This window comes from Bombus pascuorum, chromosome 10, assembly GCF_905332965.1.
Source record: "Bombus pascuorum chromosome 10, iyBomPasc1.1, whole genome shotgun sequence".
In the NCBI taxonomy this organism is placed as follows: Eukaryota; Metazoa; Arthropoda; class Insecta; order Hymenoptera; family Apidae; genus Bombus; species Bombus pascuorum.
Window position 1 is genome coordinate 10,589,585 of NC_083497.1, and position 21,378 is coordinate 10,610,962.

General features: G+C 43.4%; 1 protein-coding gene and 1 long non-coding RNA gene across 12 annotated transcripts in view; one reads left to right on the forward strand and one right to left on the reverse strand.

The window, feature by feature from the left end:
* LOC132911461 (transcription factor Sox-2) overlaps positions 1-21,243 on the reverse strand; it is a 360,539-nt gene extending 339,296 nt beyond the window's left edge. For 8 of the 9 annotated variants that reach the window (XR_009659004.1, XR_009659000.1, XR_009658998.1 and 5 more), the window contains exons 1-2: positions 20,578-21,243; positions 1,767-2,924 (exon numbers count right to left, since the gene is read on the reverse strand). The gene's annotated coding sequence lies outside the window, so the exon portion shown is untranslated. The remainder of the gene's footprint in view (positions 1-1,766; positions 2,925-20,577) is intronic. The other variant, XR_009659001.1, reaches the window with a different exon arrangement.
* LOC132911479 (uncharacterized) lies at positions 14,247-20,204 on the forward strand. Of its 3 annotated transcripts, XR_009659009.1 has the most exons (5): positions 14,247-15,222; positions 15,361-15,498; positions 19,375-19,536; positions 19,615-19,687; positions 19,896-20,204. It is a non-coding gene; the product is annotated as an uncharacterized LOC132911479 (long non-coding RNA). The 3 variants fall into 3 exon arrangements; XR_009659010.1 differs by lacking the exon at positions 15,361-15,498 and having other exon boundaries at positions 14,254-15,222; XR_009659011.1 differs by lacking the exons at positions 14,247-15,222; positions 15,361-15,498 and adding an exon at positions 15,595-16,152.
* Positions 21,244-21,378: the final 135 nt, after the last annotated feature.

Genomic DNA, 21,378 nt, shown 5'->3' on the forward strand with positions numbered 1-21,378 from the left:
CTCGCGCGACAAGGGGTGAGCGAGATGAACGAGCACTGACGGGGAAAAGGCGATCTACATTTGACGTGCGTCCTGTGAATAAAAGTTGGGGTGGAGAGAGTCGAGAAGAGAAAAAGAGAGAAACGATGAAAGAAACGTGGTAAAAAGCGAGAGAAACTCAAAGACCAGAAGAGGCCAAGCAACTAAAAAAATAGAAAAGGAAGGGTATGAAGCAAAAGAAGAAGAAGAAGAAGAAGAGGAAGAAACGAATGGATGACACGATAGAGGGTGCAAAGGGTAAGGAAGAGAAACAACAAGAGAGTAGAAGGGCAGAGGAGCGTGCAAAAGCGCACGCAAAGAAAAACAAATGAACGCTGCCTAACCGAAACAATTGAAGCCTGCATGGAATAGGGGTTGCTGGCCTTTTATGTTGCCCACCCTCTATGCTCGCCACCCCCGACCAACCACCACCTTTACCAGTGTGCCTAACCCGCAGCTATATCCAACGTCACTTCCACCAGCGCCTCCTCTCTTCTTCCGTCAACCCCCTACCCCCCATTTTTATTCCCCCATTTTTGGCCCTCACCGGCAACTCCCCCACCCCTTTACGTTTTGCCTCAACGGAACTCGAACGAGGATATTCGAGCGATCGTTCTGATGAGGCCTTTATACGATTCGCGAGAGCCTTTCAGCCGCGCACGCCTCGGATAAGAATTTCAATTTCTCTCTAGCGGCGCACGATTGTATCGGCAGCCGCTTATGCATCGCTGATCGTTTCCTCGTTTCCCAGGAATAGGACTCTATATAGATATTTTTCTTTCTTTTTACCACGAACCTTTCTTTCTTTCCCTTTTTGAGGAGTTGGACCCCGGAAGTTACTTACGAGTTGAATCCTGAACGCTGTGTTTTTGGTTCAGTAAGGAGATCTTTTCCTGTGGTTGCTTAGAGATTAACTCATTGGCGTGCTAATTATTTTAAAAAAGTTACGAATATTTTGTCAGAAGCAAATTCTCCTTTTAATATGCTTATTCCCCCATGAAAGAGGCGTCTTTTCTTATCAGCCTCTACATTCTATTTTCATAGTATTAAAGTTTTATAGCGGTACGAAAGTAGTAAGTAACATGGAATTTAATGTCGTTAATTAATACGTAAATGGTATAATAAATATAATCGTGAAACAATGTTTTATGTAGTTGTACTATGTATAACATGATCTGACCCTATGACTTTAATTTTATTCAAATTTCAAAAACTTATTAATTACTTTAAATTATTTTAAAACACCAAGTAATGAGAAATAATATTTCACTTGTTGATTATCACTCGTTTACCTCTTTTTTTATTTAAGTTTAAGAAATAAAATGACGTAAAAATTTAGAAGAATATTTAGATAACCATCGATAATCGTATATAAATAACATGCGAAAATAAAAATTTTATTATCTACTGGTTGGAGACTTTACACGTGTACTTCTAAAATATATTATATTTCACATCTATATTATATAAAACCGACTAACTTTGCCTTGAGTTTCAAGGAAATTACAGTCGGCTATACGTGATAAAACCAGAAACCAAGCAGAAAAAGACGTATCTATGTAAACATCTGTTACGACCTGAATAGAATTATCTAATCGGAGTTAATCTAACAAAAGTGCGTAATCGTTTCGCGAGACTTGCGATTCCGCAAACTACAGGTGAGACCATAAATGAGATGCAATGGCGTCGATTGGTGAACGAGCGGTGAACCAAGCGTTAAAAAGCAGTATTTAAAAAGCTGTACTCACCGATCAACGATGTCGCAGGAAATTTGGTACACGTGCAACATAAATCAGATCCCCCGGGGATGATAGAGATACGGCACTCTAGCAGCCACTCAGTCAAAGCCAAATGTCATAGCAATCCGCGCACTACATCGAGCCTCGTCGACGCGTGTCACGTCAAGGCAAAATTCAAAACCGAAATTCCGAGCATTGTCCTCGTGTCATAGCGTCAGTCACACGCGATTCCGAGAAACGCGATTTCCGCTGAAATCGCCTCGGTTTGGCCACTGCCCACGGCAAAGACAACATCGCGCGTTCTACGACTTATTGAGATATAATAAATACGAACGGCTGGAATTTAATTACGCGCGTCATTGACCTCGAGACACATAACAAACACCGTTTTTATCTTCGTTCTCGCATTTCAAAACACGGCACACTGCGTAATACGTGACGTCCACATGTTGTCCCGCCAAAAAGTTATGCAGGAAGAAGAAGAATATTCCTGGTCCACGGAATCCACGAGCTCTGATTGGCTGCTCTTTTTGCAATAACGAATCATCTTCCAGAAATGTTTGGAGTTTGTACTACGTTGGTCAAGATGAGGTTAGGTAGACACCCGCGAATTGATGAACTCCGATATACGAGAAGGACAAATGTTTTTACTCGATAATTGAGCTATTTTGCACGAAATGTTCCTTTCAGGGGGACGATTCCTTTGTTAAACGACGTTTGGTACACTGTCAACGCGATATTCGTCACTAATATGTCACTCCACGAGAAAAAACACTGATCACTCCGACACCTCCGACGCGTACAAATACGTGCTCTGTAAAAATCGAATAGGAAAACGAAACAAGATGCTACGTAGATAGATGTCACTTTCACGGCCGAAAAAATCGCGGAAGCACACTATTTTCGAGTGGAGAACGAGAACGGACGTTATGACAACGTTTACCGTGTCGCGCGCAGCATGGAACTGATCGCTGCGTGCCACCGTATCTCCCCACTACGTCGCGCCCCCACCACTTCACTCGGCATGTTACCGCAACAGAGATGAGGCACAGGTACATATCCAAAGAATAAATAATATTCGATACGACACTTCGTAGACGAGCGAAGGTAAATAATCCAAATGTAAGTCAATTTTATATAATATGTTTAATGTTTCGAAGCAATTCTCTTGTGAAAAGAAATGGTTATAATTAATTGAAGCTTCTACTTCCTTAGAATATTATTTGCTTTCGTTACTCATAAAAAGAAGGAGGAACGATTAATATAACAAAGTATAAATAGAGTTTTCATCGTAGAATTAATATATCACCATGAATAGATGAGTTCTTTATTAAAAAATTTCGGATATCGTTATTTTTGCACGCAACAAGAAAAATAAACGACAGATAAAAATAATAGTTATTTTGTTAATTTTTATGGTGAAGTCATTGAAAAATAGCTCATTTTTATTGAAATGACAGTGATTACTAAGTCCTCAAGTGATTTTTCTAAACATTAAATGATTAGATAATATTAATTCTTGAGTGTTTAAATGATCAAAATTTCTTTGGTTACAATTATTAATGATGATTATTGCTTCGGTTACGAATAACCATTATCGATAATGAAAACGTTCTTTGGTTACGAATAATCATTATCAGCGATGAGAATACTTTTTCGTTACACATAACCAATATTGGTAACGCACATTACTTTTTATCACTAGCAAACATCTGTGTTATTAAAAAATTTTTGGATATCAGTAACCATTACCAATACATATAAAATTTCTACTCCACCCTAGATGTTTTTCCAAATGACTAAAGCATCCAACAATAAATTTCGGCTGCTTCGTCACTTTTCATAGAATCGAAGAGCGATAGATTCGCGAGAAACGAAAATCCCCCCGAATATTTAACACGTGGTCGAGGTTCGATCTTTCGAGACCAAGGGTCCTACCTTCCTCCACCCTAAAATGAACTCGAACCATACGGCGCGGGGCATTGTTACACCCAATCCCTCGATATCATCATTGTCGATTCATTCGACACGTTTGAAAGGAACTGTCCCTTTCTTCCTCCGCCGCGAAGCATATTCGTGAAAGATAGGCCAGATCGCAGGTGTCGTGCGACTCTTTTTCTCAAATCGAAAAGGAGCCAAGAGGAAGAAAGAGACGCGCTCCCTTTCTATCACGAGGGAAGAAAGAAACGAGGAACAGCCGGGCATGCACGTTAGCTCATATGCATCGCAGTCGACAGCTAGAATGTGATGAGACTTCCATGGCCATTGTCGCGAAATTCCGTGGACGTAATTTCGAGCAGCTCCGAAGCTCCGCGATAAATTGCACGCGCGATGAAAGAACCTTCTTCCTCGAAAAAATACGGAAAATTCATGAATTGTCTCTTAAATAGGATCTTATATAAGTAGACGCAACGTGTTCCATCAGTCTGCCACTATCAAGAATTAAGTCGCGGTAATCTATTTGTAGTGGAGATTTCGGTGAGGAAAATTTTCAGTGTAAGCAAATTGAACAGCTCGTAAGAAAAACGACTCCGATTAAACGAATACCCTTTATACCCTGTGTAACACAAATGATAAAATTTAACATAGAATTACATTGTAATTTCAAGTATTCTGTTCGGCAAAATCGTCGAGTAACAAACCGAGAAGAAAATCTGACGAACGATTGATTCGCACTTGAGCACAGACGCGCCGTTTCAAATGGCAAACCATTATTTCATTATGGCACGAATTAGTGATTATTTCTGCGCAGGCGTCGGCGAACCGCAGGAAACGATTATTAAGCCTGAACCGTTGTCTTCTTCTCCGAATGAGATGCAATTTATAATACGCCCGTTTGTCCAGCGGTATCTAATTGCATTCACTCCCAAAGATCTCCGGATATGCATCTAATTGTTACAGTTGTTCCCACTTAAACGTAACTTTGCATTCCTCTGTCTCAGTTAATTCTGCCATTGTGCTTGGATCTTCATTTAGCCGTCGGTAATCCAGAGCAATTAGACAAATTATCCGAATCCTAGTTCTACAGAGCCGTTCCGAAAAATCTTCCACGATTCTATGAATCGAGGAGTTGGTAACGCACGTAGCCTCGACCATCATAAAATCATCATTCTATTTGCTTCAATGAAATAGACGTCCCCCCAACGAGATATCGGGTTACCTTCTTCATTGGATCATCAATAAAGGCAATTGTTATCGGTACTGCTTTCTCAAGCAGTGCTTCTCTGGTCTCAAAATATCAACACATGAGTATGTGAACATCTTGCTCGATTTGTAATAACAGTACGTGAATGTCAGAGAAATATGTGAATTAATGGGAAACCAACGATAATTAAAAGTACAAGGTCTATCAACATCCTCCGTACTTTAGCAGCAGGATAACGAATAATCGTAAAATAGATCATGCCATAATGCTTTACGACAGTTTTGAGGATAATTCTATTCAGAGGATAAAATTATTATCGGTGCTCCTATTTGTAATTTTATAATTGAATTATATTCTATCAAAAGTGATCAAGTGTCCGTATACTTTAGAACGCTGGCATACACGTGTCTTCGGCCATGACGTTCACGTTGCAATTGTCGAATAAACAATTAACTGCAGGCCTAAAGAGTCGAACATATAGGAGCGGTTAAAAGTCGAACAGGGTTGTCTCGGTTCTCTAGACATCGATTCACGATTTTTAATCAACGAGGAGGAAAACGCGCCTCGGTCAGCGCACGCGCCGCTTCTTATATCGCCTTAAGAAGACAATTGCCGCGGGAAGAATGGCACCGTAAATGTGATAGCGGGATAAAAGAATACGGAATAAGAACGGCTCGCTTGGTGACCGAGACGGTGTTGGTGCTCGTGCACGTACACAAAGAGGCGGGTTTGTGAACCGCGATGGTGGAGGAAAGCCGAGGGGGCTCGCTGGTGGCACCGTGGCACCTATACATTTAAATAAATAGCGTTTCATTATAACTTTTGTGCGCGCGTTACTGTCCGCCTGACAATGCCTGAAACAAAGCGCCCTTCCATTGTTTTCGAAATAAAAGAGCGCCGGCCCCACGGCATGGCTGCCGACGACGACGGCCAAGCACCGTCCATGCCGTCTCCAGCTTAGAATCGACACCGTCTTCCTGAGCTTTGCAGGACACTATATCGTCCTGTACGATTATCCTACTTAATCGGTTGCTTAACTCGTTCATCGAGTACGACATGAATTCGATTTGTCGCATATTTAGATAATGTGTATGATACCGACCTAAAAAATATAACGCTCTCATTCGGAGTAATCATGTTGCTTGCGAATAGTTATGCAATAATTCATATTTTTACAAGCGCAACCGAAGAAACGAATTAAACAGAAAATTGTAGAATATTTTGTACTTTTCGTTATTACATGTATTCTATGTCTTTCAATTTCGCATAAAATTCATTACCTGGACTGCTATATGCCAACAAATAATTATATAAACAACATATCGATAAGATGATTTCAAGTTGTTTGAATTCGAATCGCTTGAATGCAGACTTATTATGTAATATCTTAAAAATCATGATGATCGTGATCAAGGAGTATATTAAAAATTAATACGCTGCAGCTTGAACGGATAAAAGCGATCGTCGACAGAAAGGATTCTCGCGTAAGACGCGAGCGTAAGGGATAAGAAAGTATGTCAAACGCACAAAATAGAAATCTCCAGAATGGTGAATAAGAATCGCGATGCAGCTTCGCGCAAATTTCAGCAAGAGGGATTGCAGCAAATTCCGATGCAATAAAAATCGCAGGCGCGGCATCTGCAAATAATGTATACGAGGTACGCGTGTACGTGCACACTTGCTGCGCGAGCTTCCAGAGTGCATAAAGGCTCGGTAAATGTGGCTCGCGATATTGTGCACGCGGCCCGCTTTGTAAGGAGCGAGGCTGCCGTCTTAATATCGCGGGAGCAAGGATTAACCGCGAGACCCGTCTAAGAATGGAAGGATCACGGTGGGATTCTAATTAAACGGAAAACAGCTTCATTAAGTTCGTAACTGCCTCGGGGCCATGCTTCGTGGTTCCGTACCTGTGCCATGTTAGGGTGAACCTTTGGATGCATGAACTATGTAACGATGAGTCATGTATTTCGCCCTAATTACGTAACTGTCTGGACGTGTGTAGGTATCATCAAGGCGCAGATCGATTAGACTGGTATTTTCCAACGATATATTCTTAATACTGCATTGTTATCTTAGCTAAAAGGATGCGCTGGATGATCTTGGAAGCATAAACCACGTAACGATGAATCACGCATTCCGCTCTAATTACGTAATTGTCTGCACGCGTGCAAGTATCATCAAGGCACAGGTCGATCGAACTGATACTTTCAGGGCGGTATATTTTTAAAATCGTATTAATGTTATCTTTCGAAAAGGGACGATCAGGATCTAGATGACACATTTCCAGATTGTCTATGTTTATCGGCAGTGATGCTGATACATCGATCAACGTCGTTCATTTCCTTTCGATTCAATCGGATCTAGTCGAGCTCATCAGATAGCGAAGAATCGATATTAAACGTAATTTTCGTCGCACTCGAATCGAGGCTGGCTTGTGCCAGTTGGATATTTATAAATCCAGTAGACTACGTGGTTCCGTGTATTTTCGCGATTTCACGCGTGGTTTCCACCGCATGTTTAAAAGAGGGAAGGGGGGCAAGGTAGATGAGGCGCGCACGGTATGACAGAATCAAAAGCGGCGCAAAGTTGCCGTGGATGTAGTTACAGTGGCTTCGTTACGTGTCGATTTGCCACCCAGTTGAAAGACACCAATTTATAATTATTGCATTGAATAGTCCGGCATCGTACACGGTAACTCCCTCCTATTCGATATTACCAACCATTGTACAGTTTAGATTCTATGCAGTCGATGCTCTCTTCCCACTACCTTCGCGCAGCTTGTTTCCCTCTACCGCTCTCTCTTTCGTTTTCTGATTCTCCGTTTCCTTCCACGATCTTTGTCATTTCCTTCCCACCTCAACAAAACTGCTCCCGATTGTTTGTTACATCGCGTGTTCCAACAGAATACCGACTTAACTTTGCCAGTATATCTGGTGGGCCATTCTGAATAAAGAAAGGTCATATACACCGTGGTTATTGGTGCATGATTTACATATTGATTTACTTGAAGAGATAGTATGCGTATCTTTTTTTCATCTTTCTTTCAACTTACAGGTATGTGCCAAAGGAAGTTTTCAATTCTCTATTCATACGATGTTTTAACAGTTCTTGCCAGTCTATTATAGAAACCAGCGTATTCTATATTTGAAAATTGAAAAGGCATTGTGAACACAGACTGAACCACTGAACTGAGGTTAACGATTTGAAATGTAGAGTCAGGCTGAGTGTCGCAAGCAGTAAGCTGCTCATCCTTGCTACGAGTCTAGTGTGATACTCCATATCGGGATTCGGAATAATCTACCACGCATACTGATACAGTCGTTCCTTGTGGAACACTTTATGTATCACATGCGTCGTAAGAACCGACGCGGAACAAGCATCATCCCATGGAGGATCAGCGTCTGCCTGAATACCGCGTGTTTCTAGAATTTCGCGTGTTCGTCGATCGGTGATACAATTAAAGGGACATCGAAAAGCAGTGGGAGAAGCTTAAAAAAGAATGCACCGCATACTCTGGTCGCACCCCTTCAATTAACGCTTTCCAGAAGCTTCGCCGGTGGTTGAAGGGCTGCGGGAAAAAGAGCAACGAGACAAAGGGCCGGCAGATTGGCGATTGCAATTTGCAGAATGGAACCGCGAGGATGGGCGTGCGGATCGGAGGAGAACGAAGAGCAGAAGAACGGAACGGAACGAGCTTGTACAGCTAGGAGAAGAGAGGTTCGGAGGGCAAACGTAGGAGGAAAAAGATGGAAAGGGGTTGGAGGGGGCGGCGGCGGAAAGGCAGAGGCAGAATGCAACGAATTCGAAAAGAGCGGAGCCCTGTGCCTGCATACGTAATGCCATCGGGCCATTGTCAACCGGCGCCGGCCCCCTTTTGTCTCGCGCGGGGGCAAGGGGGTCGGGAGGGGGATGGACGAAAGGGCAGAGCTGCCCCCGGAACCAGTCGCGGGAAAATTCTGATCGCAGCCAGGGACCGATATCGATCTTCGGCCGATCATTTGCATGCTCATTGTTCGAGCATTCGACGGCGAAAATTCCGGCGACGACGCCCGGCGTCGCCGTCGAGAACAATATTCTCCGCAGCCGCGGCCTTTTCTTTTCATATCACCGCAAGGTCTAGGAATTGGCGCGCAGGGCACAGGTGTCCGCGGCGATAATCGTTCGCCGCGGTTCTTCCGCGATTGTTTATCGGATGCCGACGTTTTCACGTCGATTGGACCTTTGTACTTAGACGCTGTTGTCAGATTAGAGTCGAAGAAGGAATTATTTGGATAAGGTAGAGTCGTTTGAGCCAGTAGGATATAGCGAAGTAGGGTTATTTCAGTCGCCCGAACTTCTACATCTTTGAATTCAATCTTCAACTTCGTTCGTGATATTCGAACTTATATGTATATTATGAAGCAACATTAATGCGCGAAATAACGGCGAAGGAGCGAAAAGGAAATTTTCTCAACGAGGAGAAATATAAAAAAAAAAAACGAGGAACTGATTCGAACAACAGTATGGCTGATCTGGATGCACGAAGAGAGTCCATCGTGTTCTATATCGGTAGCTGTGTTTTTCCAGGCGGTAAAAATCACGGGAAGGAAATCACCGATCGCGAGAACGCGCGGTATTCGTCTTCTGACAAGCCGAATTAATTCGCGCGTGGAGGCCGCCTCCGCGATACCGACAGACGTTCGTCTATTACGAGGATGAAAGAAGAGCACCGAGGGTGGATGGGCTGGAGATGGTAGAAGAGACAAGCGGAAAAGTAACAGACGGAGAGAAAGGCGGAGCGAAGAGAAAGAGAGACATCGGTGCACATATTTTTATGTCATCGCAGTAGAGGCGATGCATTGTTGTCGCGAGACAAAGGCAAATGTGGCGGAAAAATTGCGGAGGAAAGGCGAGGCGCGGGGAATCCTGGCACTGGGATGGGTGTCGGACGGCGAAAAAGAGCGAAGAGGGATGGAAGATCCCCTGGAGGGAGTAGGGTGCTACACGCACGCGACAAAGCGGAATAGGTTAATGCCGGATCTCGCACGATTGCATGACGATCCTTTCCACGAAATGTTCCGCGAAATGTACGCTCGCTGAATAAATTCTAAACACAAACAGAAAGTTCCTTGCGTAATAATCATACCGCTCTTGGTCATGATTCGCAGTCAGCCGAATTAGTCATCGAATATACCTATGTATATATAACTAAAAGTTATTTAATAAATTATAAGAAACGCGTTGCTATTTTAGATATTAACGCGTAACTGGTCACGATAGCGATTATTTTGCTACGTGAACGAACACACAATATGTCCAGCTTACGGATAATCGAAAAGATAAAAAAGATAATACATCGCGTGTTTCGTTTAAAATCACTAGAGAAGTAAAGATCGCTGAGATCTGATAGATTCCATCTCACCATTTACGGTTTAATATTTTTCCTTTATTCGAGTTACCACGAATATTTTATACGGATTTCAAGCCATCATCCTGGACAAGAATATTTTCTGAAACGTATGTCGGGACGAAGGAAACGACTCCTGACGTGGGATAGAGGGAGAAATGAAAGAAAAAAAACGAAATCGGGGTAGAGGAGACGTAGCAACTACAATTAAGCCAGTCAGTCCGTGGCTGAGTTGTTCCATTGAGAGAATTGGCCTGCACAGGCAGCCAACTATCGAGCAGAATTGAGAGCCGGCGGGGAGATTTCGCAGATTATCAAGCATCAGTTGCCGGGAAGAATAAGCAACCGCCAACCGTCATTTAACTTTAACGCTCGAACTGCCCTCGTCCGCACCCCCGGCAACCCCCGAGGGCCTCCGTTGGTCCATGCTAATTAAATCTGCCTACGTACCTACCCCGTCCACGGTATTGCCCTCCGCTGGACCTCTTCGTCGACCTTCTACCCCTTCGAGCCATTCCGATGATACTACTTTACTTACGTGTGCACTCTGACTCCATTGTATCCGCCATCTTATTAGCATCATTATTTTTTGCAACCTCCTTTTTCAAAGTTTCGAAATTCACTAACATACGTAGTCGTCTGTCAGGGGGTTCCAGACATTCCGCTAGTGTCTTATTAATTGGATTACTGGTAATTCGAAAATTTGATATTTAATGCACGCAAGACAGGATATTTGGTGAATTGTATAAAAAATTTTTTGTTATTTAATTGTAGCGATAAATAGAGAATTTAGATCGTGCTAATACTTGTTTATCGTGTTAACGTGTACGTGATAATTACTATCGATGGTCGCAAGAAGAACTTGTGTGTATTGGAGCAATCCAGATCTTTTGTAAATATTAATATTAAAATAACGATCTTTAACGAACGTAAGGAGTTATCCGTATCGAGGTAATAACTAGACAACTTGGAAGTTTCGCAATGGTTTCTCGTTCAAATGAAAACGTCTGACAGTGTCTATTCTGCTGATTAGAATCTTGCATTATCAGCGAATAGGAAGAAAGCTCTAAGCATACGTCGGGAAGATTCGTGTCAAGGAACGTAATGCCCTCGAATAAAAGCGCTCAAAGTTCTACGGAGGACTCCGTGCAGCATTCATATCCGTTATTTCCTGAAAGCAGCGTGGAGCGTGCGACGCTGTCTGACGCATAAGCGACCGGAACTACTGGCTTACACGACCCACTATCCTGTGTAAGTTTCCTCGCGTGTTCCGAATATTCACGCTCGTATATGGAGCAACGCGCCCGACATCCTCTGTTTGCTATCGTTCAAACTTGCAAAGATATGGCAAGCAGTCTCGTAAATGTTAAGATGAATCTCTTGTTTTGATCACGTAGAATTCGATATACGGACAATTCCAAGCACGATGCATAATATAAACTTGCACTTGTGTAGGATTTTATCACCTTCGAGTTTCGATTCGATTGTAAATTTTTCTTGCAGCGCAGACGCCTGCAAGCGTGTCTTAGCGATGGCACTCTCGTATTCATTTGATTCAGCTATGCAGCTTACTCACGACGAAACGCAGGGTAAAGCGCAGGACTATGTGTTATTCGTTTCCACAATAGCGTCATTGTTGGAGCATTGTGCTTCCACCCCATTCCGTAGATTCGTCGCGAACACTTTATCTCCTACTCCTTGCTGCTCGCGAATACACGTATACGTGTTTTACACGCACGAGCACCCTTGTCCTTCTGCTTCTTCTTCTTCCTCCTTATTCCGCTGCCATCACCATTACGTCTGTACCGATTCATAACTCACGTTTCTATTCCTCCGATTATTACGTGGAAAGAAAAATTCGTCAATATAAAATCGTCGATAGGTGGTGATTTTCCATGCCGAACACCGACGTTTTTTCCTTTCGATTCTCCCTTCTCCCGTGCTTGGCTATTCTCTATCTTATCGAAAATGATTTTCTTTCGTATAAGAAAAATATCGATTAATAGGCTTCCAAAGACAGAAAAAAAGAGAGGCGTGGTTATAAAAATCAAATTAACACGGAAAACGATGCACCAATTGCTTGGAACGGTGCGTAAGAAAATTCAAAACGATCATCGGAATTTCGTACGCATAATTTAGGCATTTTTATACGAATAAAAATGAAGAATCGGTGAAAACGTATCGGTATGTCGGTGGAATGAGATTCTGAACAGCGAAGATCCGGAACGTCATCCGGACCGTTAAATCCAAGTCTATAACTAACGTTATCGAGTTTCCAGTATCACGTCTAAGCTAGTATCACAGCTATAGCGGGTTGTGAATCTAAATGCGCGCTCCGCGAGCATAAACCTCCGCGAATTACTATGTGGCTCGTCCAGGAACGATGCCTGATTAACGACGGCACGATATTGTCCCGGGGTTGCTCGAAAAGGGGGACAAGGGACAGTAATGCGCTCATCTCCCGTGCACAATAGAACAATGCGTTCCATAAGTAAAGCGCCACTACTCTCACGAAATATACACACGCACGCTGTCCTGCCAGTGTGTATGCGCCTTCGAATGAACTCCACACTTAAATGCCCTGAGTATTCACGGTGAAACCCGTTCGGATGGTCTGCAGGCTCGAACACCCCGACGAACGATCGGATTTTGTCTCTGTTTTTCTACTTTTCTTTCGACAAATATTCGTAAACAAGTCGACATTCGGTAGGATTTTGCTTTCAACTCTTTGACATTTCGCGATTTAGGTTATTCGTCAACTTGTGATTCGAGATTCAAATGGCGAGTAGCAAGATTCTACTTTTAGCTTCCCGATCTTTCCACTTGAACATCCAAAGTCGCTAACTAATCGAGATTCAAATGTAATCTTGAATCGTTCAAGGGGGGCAGCCAATTTGGATGATAAAAGAAAAGCGAGGAACTCGATTGGAGGACGAGTTGTAGGACGATTGGGAAACAGTGGTATTAGCCAACGACTTGGCGGACATCGGGAAACCACTTAATTCCCCAAAGTAAGAAAGCGGCTCGGAAGTCGGCGCCTAAAGTTCACAATGTTCAAGGAAGGAGAACGAAAAGACGGACGGACGCGCAACAACGAGGAAACAATGAGTCGCCGTCGGCCGAGGAGGACGAACGAGCGAGCCACCGTCGAACAATGCACCGAAACAATACGAGGAAGGAGGATGCCACCGCGTAACAATGTGGACAATAGACAGATGGGTACACAGAGAAACGAAGATATATATATTGTAGTGGAACATAAATGTTTCCTTATTTTAAGCTATTAATGAAATAAAATAATTTCATCCGCGTTCCAATGAATCTCTATAAATATTCTCGAGTTCTTTCCTCAACTGAAAACCTCTATCCTCCCTTCCAAGCCTCCTTTTTCGCTGGTCACTAAGCCTTCCAAGTTTTGTCTCGCTAGCTGGCCGCCAATGCCGAGGAGTAAGACGCGAAAACGGGAGAAAAGTGAAGCGGAGAAAAAGACGAAAGGTTGTGGCTTGCACGAAATTCGAAGAGCTATAACAGATCTGACGCGAACGACGTTTCGATTTCGAAGTTTGTTACCTAGAAAAATGGTAAACGTAAAAATCCTTGCTTAAACCATTAAGGATAAACTCGTAAAATGATTCGTAGAGTTTGTATAAACGCAACCTAAGCGGAATGCAGAAACAAAGTATCTTATTATTTTATCGAATTTAGAATTATACGTGTTAAAATTATAGATGTTGTTAGATATTCGTTGCAGGAGTCAAGGATATCAAGAAAGGACCGTATAATTCGGAAAATTTCTTCAAGCTTCGTTACCAGATTGCGGATGTTCGGGAAATTTAAAGAAAAATGTACAAAATGCACGTAATACGAAGGAATATATAAAATATCCGAAGTAAAGAGAGCACGTTGTAACGTTTAGTAGATGAAGCAAATTTCTATTTAGGTTACATCGGTTTCATCGTTTCGATGAAAATGTGAATTTACGTAAACATTCGCGATCTGTTTCTTACGTTTACGAAGGTAAATCGAAATACGAAGAAGAAGCAGCGATCGAGGAAGATATTAACAGAAAAGATTACTTTTCTCGGCTTGTAAATTTTTGGAGTTGATCAGCGTTGACTCGTGAACGACTGATACAACAAAACGAAACACGTATTCAGTGTTATATGAAAAATTGCAAAGCGGTGGAAAGTCAAGGTAACCCAATTCGGAGGTAAAAAATCGAGCACGATCGTCCGCGGGGCAAGAAGACCCTTAAGGCGTGTCCACGTGCAGGAATCGCAACGCATGCTGGCCGGCTGCTGCGAGCTTTATGATCGAAAGAGAGATCGCGCGGAGGATGGGTTAACAATGCGCGGGAGCGAGAAGGAGAATGTCAAGTGGACATTGTTGACGGTGACAATGCCGCTGAAATTGCCGGAGAACAAAGAGGTCTTACGATGACGCTGCTGGCGGACGAGCGAGCGAGCGAGCGAATTGAGCGAGTTGCTCGTGGACAGGGACTTCCCGTATATTCTCCTGCATACTGGCCCGCTCTTCGCGCACACTCTCTCTTTCTTCCTCTGCGTCGAACCAAGCGGCAGAGAACCGCGTTTCGTCTTCGTCGTTTGGCGAACACATCGTACGCCACCCCTTGTGTATCGCATGGCATTATAACTATCGGCTCTATCGCGACGCCTGTGTCGATACTCGTGAATTAAGCACCTTGATCCATTAAGGATCGGCGTACTCGTGTGTTCGGAGTTAACGGGTCTGTTTGGCATTGTTTTAACGCCGCGGTGACCGTGTGCAGCGCCGTTAATACGACGGCTGATAACGCGTTAACGGCATTACGTCATCGTTTACCGAATACAAGCAAACGGTTTGCATATCAATCAGACGTAAACCGAATGATCGTTTCCACCGTTCGATCACCAACACGTCGATCCCACGATTTGGTAAGCAAATTCTTGAAAATATGCACAAAGGTTGCAGCTATAGCTATTTAATGAAATTCGAATTATTATTTTGCGTTATTCGACTGCTACTTGACGAAGAAACACGTTTTCCTTTTCTTTCTTTTTTTTTTTTTTTAGTAGCAGTAATTCTGATTTTATTCGTTATTCCCATGGGAATTAATTAACAGCGAAAGGAGATGGAATTTAACCGACAGGTATTGTGGTCATTTAATCACGTGGACAAGCCAATTTTGAGGAATTTACAAAAGGTGCAAGGTCCCTTAACGAAAGAACAAAGTATTATCACAAAAGTAAAGATTCCTAGTGTAGGGGGAAAATATCCCTTCGGTCGAATTGCTGGACCGGGTTCTTTCGCTTGCCGGATGGGTGCTTTCCCAATTAAGCTAATTCAGGCTGTCGGCGAATACTTTCTCCTAAATTCTTGCGTGTCCCTAGGCGACTGCCTACGCTGGAGTAATACATCTCGTGATACACTGTTACGGATCGGGCAAGATCAACGAAAGATCGTTCGGGGGACAAGTTCGACGATTTACTGATTTCGATAAGAGTCGAGTCAACCTCCTTTTTCTTCCTTCTTTTCTTTTGCAGCCCAGCTACATGATGCTAACCGAGGTTTCGAGTCTGTATCTTCGATTTTTTCATCGAGACGCTGCAACGTATAAACTTCGATACTTGATCGATTTTACGACTCAGCTGTATCGCGGATGCTACTGTACGAGCGGTGCACGATGCTCGAAAGTTCGACGCTGCGCTTGTGTTCTTTGCTCGCGGAGAAATGTACGGGCACGCGTACATTTTCATCTGTCTATAGGTAGAACCGCGGGCCGAGAGAGAACGAGAGAGAAAGCGTCCGGAAGAGCACGGGAGAGAGTCGTATATACGTATATATACATCTGTATATACATACAGGTATACATCGCCATCGTTCCGTGCTTTCATTCGTTCGCGGAAAGAAGTAAAGAGCTTTGTCGCCGCGGCATCAAAAGCTTGAATGACGCGTCGATGAAAGAAGGAAGTATCGGTACAAGAAACTGCACAGTGAATACTGAAAAGAATGTAGTCACGGGAAGAAGGAGGACAAGGGGCAGGGGGGAGCAGGGACGGGAGAAGGAGTTAAAAAGGAAAGGAAAAGATAGCGAAAACGGGAAAGCAAAAAAGGAGGGTACCGGAGGAGTATTGCGGGTAGAAAACCTTGCAGGGAAAGACCGATAAAAGTTTCTGCCTCGAGACGGATATTGGAAATACGTTCTTCCTCCGATCGACTACCGCGATTTATTAATTAATTCATTCGCCTTTCGCGCCAAATCGATCGAATAGGAAAAGATCCCAGCAACTTGGCGAACGGCCATCGAAAATGATAATATCGCAGCGTTGTTTCGTAGCGACTTGTCGTCTCCACTAAACTACAACTCCTAACAACTCGTGAGATCACGATCGCGGTTAGGATTTGGTAAAACGAATCGATGGATTACATTATTGCCAGGCACGGTCGAGTTCCAATAGCTAAGTCAAGCATACCGGATTTCGTTAAACTATTACGAGCATTCAAAGCGCGAGCCTTGTTGCGTATACAGGGTGTCCCGTATAGTTGGCCCGTGGAATCACGACGAAATGACGTGAAGCTGGGAGAGCAGAGGAGAGGAGAGAAGACTGAAAAGCCGTACCCGCGGCAGCGTATGCAGATAATCGGTACAAAGCCTTTCGTCGAATGACAAAGGAGAGCACTGGCCAGCCTCGTGGTTCTCTTGCATCTATATGCCAACGCATGCATACACGCTCGCATTCAGCCGGTATTATTATACTGGATGGCAGCATGCTGCTAGAAAAGGCCCAGTTCCTAACGGCTTTATTCTACTCGTTAAAACGAGATAAAGCTTCCGCGGTGATTCTTATGATTTTGTCGTGGATTCAAGGAAACATCTATGACATCGCGAGGAACTCTGCGTAATACTTTTCTACTTGTACGCTACCGTTATGAACGTGGTTCAGTCGCTTTAATTATTTACGACGACGAGTACTGCTACCGACGTTATTGTCAGAATCGTCAGAAAGACGAAGACAGGAGAAGAAACATTATTTAGAATAAATGAATTTCTCGTGGAAAATGCGTAATTGCAGCAACGAATATCGTTGGTAAGCATTATATTTTACCCTAGAATTTGTTAATCAGACGGAGGAACAAGTAAAAAAAATTTCGTGCTTGGCAAGATATTCCGAAATGCTTAGAAACATTGGAAATCCAGCCAGTGACCACGGTGCAGCGTGCGCTTTCTCGATCGCGTCGACAACGCGTCAGAAAGCAACATCTTATTTCGATAAAAGTCGCGGAAGTCTATTAATCACTGGAGCGCATTGTGACATTCAACCGAGCGGCATTCAGGGTTTCAATATTATCGATACTCAACAGCGGGGCCAGCATCCGCGTCTATTGAAAGAGAGTTTATCAATAGAGTGCAGGACACTCTTGCTGTATCCGCCTCCAAAGCGTTCTAAGCTCGGCGACGTACCTACGATCTTTCGGAAACGATGACCGTCGCCAGGAAAAAAGTCTTTTTACGCAGGCTAAACGTGACGGTAACGCTGCATTCAATGGTTTCCAATTAATATATCGTATAATAGACAACCTTAAAAGCTTTTATCTCTCTGGAGCGGTTTCACCATCCAAGCACGTACGCAAAAGGAGGATGAAACTAATCTGGGTTAGTATGGTTAAGGGGATTTTCGAGAAAGCCACAAGTGGTCGAGACGGATACTATTCTTCCTTATGTGAAACTTCGATTAAGCTTATACGTCGGAAATAATTCATGTTAATGCCGACAAGCGGCTAACTTTCAGGGAGTGTGGACGTTCATGGTCAGACACACCTATTGCCCCTCCTATGGAAGATCGATAACGAAAGACAGGCTTCGGTTACTTTAAGGAGGATCGAGACGTCATGGTCTGACATTGTCTTCAATTCGAGTAGACACGGAAGAAAGAATACATTTCGAATAGTCTCACTTTCGTCTTAAGGAGAATGATTACACCACGGTCGGACGTTGTTTCTCCTGCAATTGCTCGAGTCAATGCACTTACTTTTTAAGAAGGAAGAATACGTCGTATTGAGATATTCGGATAATTCAGACATTCTAACGATGCTTCAACGGATGCAGAAAAATTCACCTTCATGTACTCTTACTTTCTGATCGATCTTAATTATCAGCGGTACTTTCAAGCTCGTCAAAGATATCGTATGCAGCGTGAAAGTCTCCCTGCATTGACGTTTGAAACGAATCCTCCGTTAATCCGGCCAGCGTAGAAAAAAACACGAAAAGCCCGACGAATTCGCGGAATGCACGGTTTCCTGACCAACAGACGATTCTTTCCACGGTCCAGTTAGACGATACAGAATTAAGCTCGAAAAGTACTCGGCGAGTACCGGGACGATGGAATACCGGGCCTATAGAGCTATAAACAGCGACAAAAGGATACCGAGTGGGCGACGAGCATTGAATGTACGAGAAAGGATTGTATGCCAGCGAACGATGCTGACGATGGTAGCGACGTTGCTGTTGCTTTTGGCATACGTGTGTCACGTACGGTATGTCTGTCTGCGGCCTGCTTTTCGGTGTATCCGCGCTGCCGGCAGAAAAGAGGAGTATTTTAGCTCGCGTCCATATGAACGTAGGGACGAAACAATGTAGCTTTTGTGCGAGAAAGGAACGGAAAAGCAAAGCCAAAGAGAGAGCCTAAGAGCGATTGAAATGCTCGGCCGTCTGTCTCTTGTTCTCTACCGCCTCCCTTCGTCGTCCCACCCTCTTTATCTATTCTCTTTTCCTTCCTCCGCGTCTTTGCCGCTCCTGTCTTTTTACCACTCAGCCATCTACGTCGTGCTTCTTCCTTCGCTACATCTTTGCTTTCATCGCAACACTGCCAAACTGAGAGCGATCGCAAACGCGTACCACCTTCTTCTCGGACAACGACCATCCATTCCGAGTCCCTTCGTTCTTTATACACGATTCGCCTAGCCTATAAACCTTGACCTTTTGCAGTTAGCTGTAAGAAGACAGTCGTGTATATCATATAAATGTTTTTCTTTTTTTAATGTAGCACACGATAAGATGAAATAAAATGACATTTCTTGTGTACAAGGTTGCGAAACAACTATGGAATTGAGAACGATTCGTTACTACCCCCAAAGCCGAAGACGACAAAGAGATTCTTTTTTTGGTCGAACCTCGAAGAGAAGCAAGGATGTCAGAATGAGAAAGTAACGACGCGCGGAGCGAAGACGCGGTTGGCAATAGAAGGGTGGTATGTGCAAGAAGGGCAAGTATTGGTAGACACAGATGTGAGGGGTGGTTGCAGGTTGATAGTCAAGACTGCCTTCAGATTCCAGAGTGAAGCATTGTGTCCCGAACGCGCATTGTCCTCCCGTCACCGGCAACTCGACAATGCCGAGTCCGTAAGTTAGTAACCCTACCGTAAAAACTTATCTCCACCCCAAACCATCGACCTCCAGCCTCCATGATTCCGTTCGATTTCCAACCACCTCCCGCCAACTCTTCCGCTTTTCTGTCCTGGCTCGTGACTTCTGCTGCTTTTACTCTTCCTCCTCCCTTCGATTGCAAGAATCAACGATCTGTGTCTACGATGTTCTTGTGTTCTCCCAGCAACAAGACAAAGGTCTTCGTCGGAGCTTCGAATTCCGCTTCTCAAATAAATAGAGTCGTAAAACACACTGACGGCTAATGCCAAGAGATTAATAACTAAAATCCTTGCTCGAACCGAAAAACGACTAATAGTAAAACAGGTTCTTCCTTTTCTTAATTAATGAAATTTCGTCGTATGATTTTTCATAAGTATAACGTAGCAGTTTTACAACTACGTCGATTAATGGTAGAGAGCCGAAGAAGTCGATCGTCAGCAAGCAGAGAAACACTCTGGGATCGGAAGCGAACGTCCTGGGGACCGGATACAAACATTAGGGGTTGGCGGGTGGTCCTCTCGTTGGGACTCAAGTTGCCGAGCAGCCGGACAACGCGTGGTCGCCGGACAAAGCTCTTCTAATTGTCCCCATCAACGACGAAGAATGGACCGCGGGCCTGCCGCTGACAATTTCATTTGTAATTTGCATAAGGCTTATTAAAATCACAATGGACGTGGACCCAGAGGGATGCTCGATCGAGGTGGCCGCAGCCTTCTTTTTTGGACTGCTCGATAGAGAATAATCACGGTCACCGCTGCGCTGGTAATTGAACTTCAATAAGGAGCGGAACTCGTTTCGACCATTCGCGTCAACTACTCCTAATAAAAAAGATAATCGACGAGAAATTTAAATCGTTGTGAACTTACGTTTGAAACGGCTGACTCGTTCGCTTCTCTTATCCATGATTATATCCAAGAGCACTGAACGCACTGTCACACTGTATTTCGTTGTCTAACGGATCGTAATGAAAAAAGGTAATAAGAAAAGGATAGATGCGTAAAAAAATATCCAACGAAATTTTTCTAATAAAACGGAAGACGAATAAAAATGTGCCAGGTATGAATGAATCGTGAAAGAAATAATATAATAAGAAACGATAATAGGTGATAGATGTAAAAATGAAATTAATTTAAAGGTACGTATGGCAGGATTTGTCACACCGATGATTCCACGTTTGTCGAAATGTGTCGCGCACGTGAGACGGCGCGGAACTGAACCATCTCAAAACGCTATCATATCGCGCGCCGCCACATTCCCCCACCACTTTCGACCAAAATGCGTCTACGCATCTCTTATTTATGCTGCTATAAAAAATCGTTCCGGTTAGAATGTTAATTATTATGGCAAAAAACAATCGTCCCACGACCTGATAAAAATATGTATATTACTTATCTAAATATAGAAGAGTAACACGAACGAAAGGGAAGAGAATCGTTACTGTAACAACTGGTTTTGTAATATTTTTCTAATATTTTTTAATATACGAGAATATACCAGATATTTGTATTAAATGATAGCAAATGATACAACTCGGCTTCGTATGAAATTAATGTCTAACTCTAGGACAGCTATTTTCCAAAATGCAAACTCCTTGATTCTTGTCGCGTACGTATCCGTCTTCGCAAATGCAACCACTTACGCAACTTTTAGTCTGGATACAAGGCATA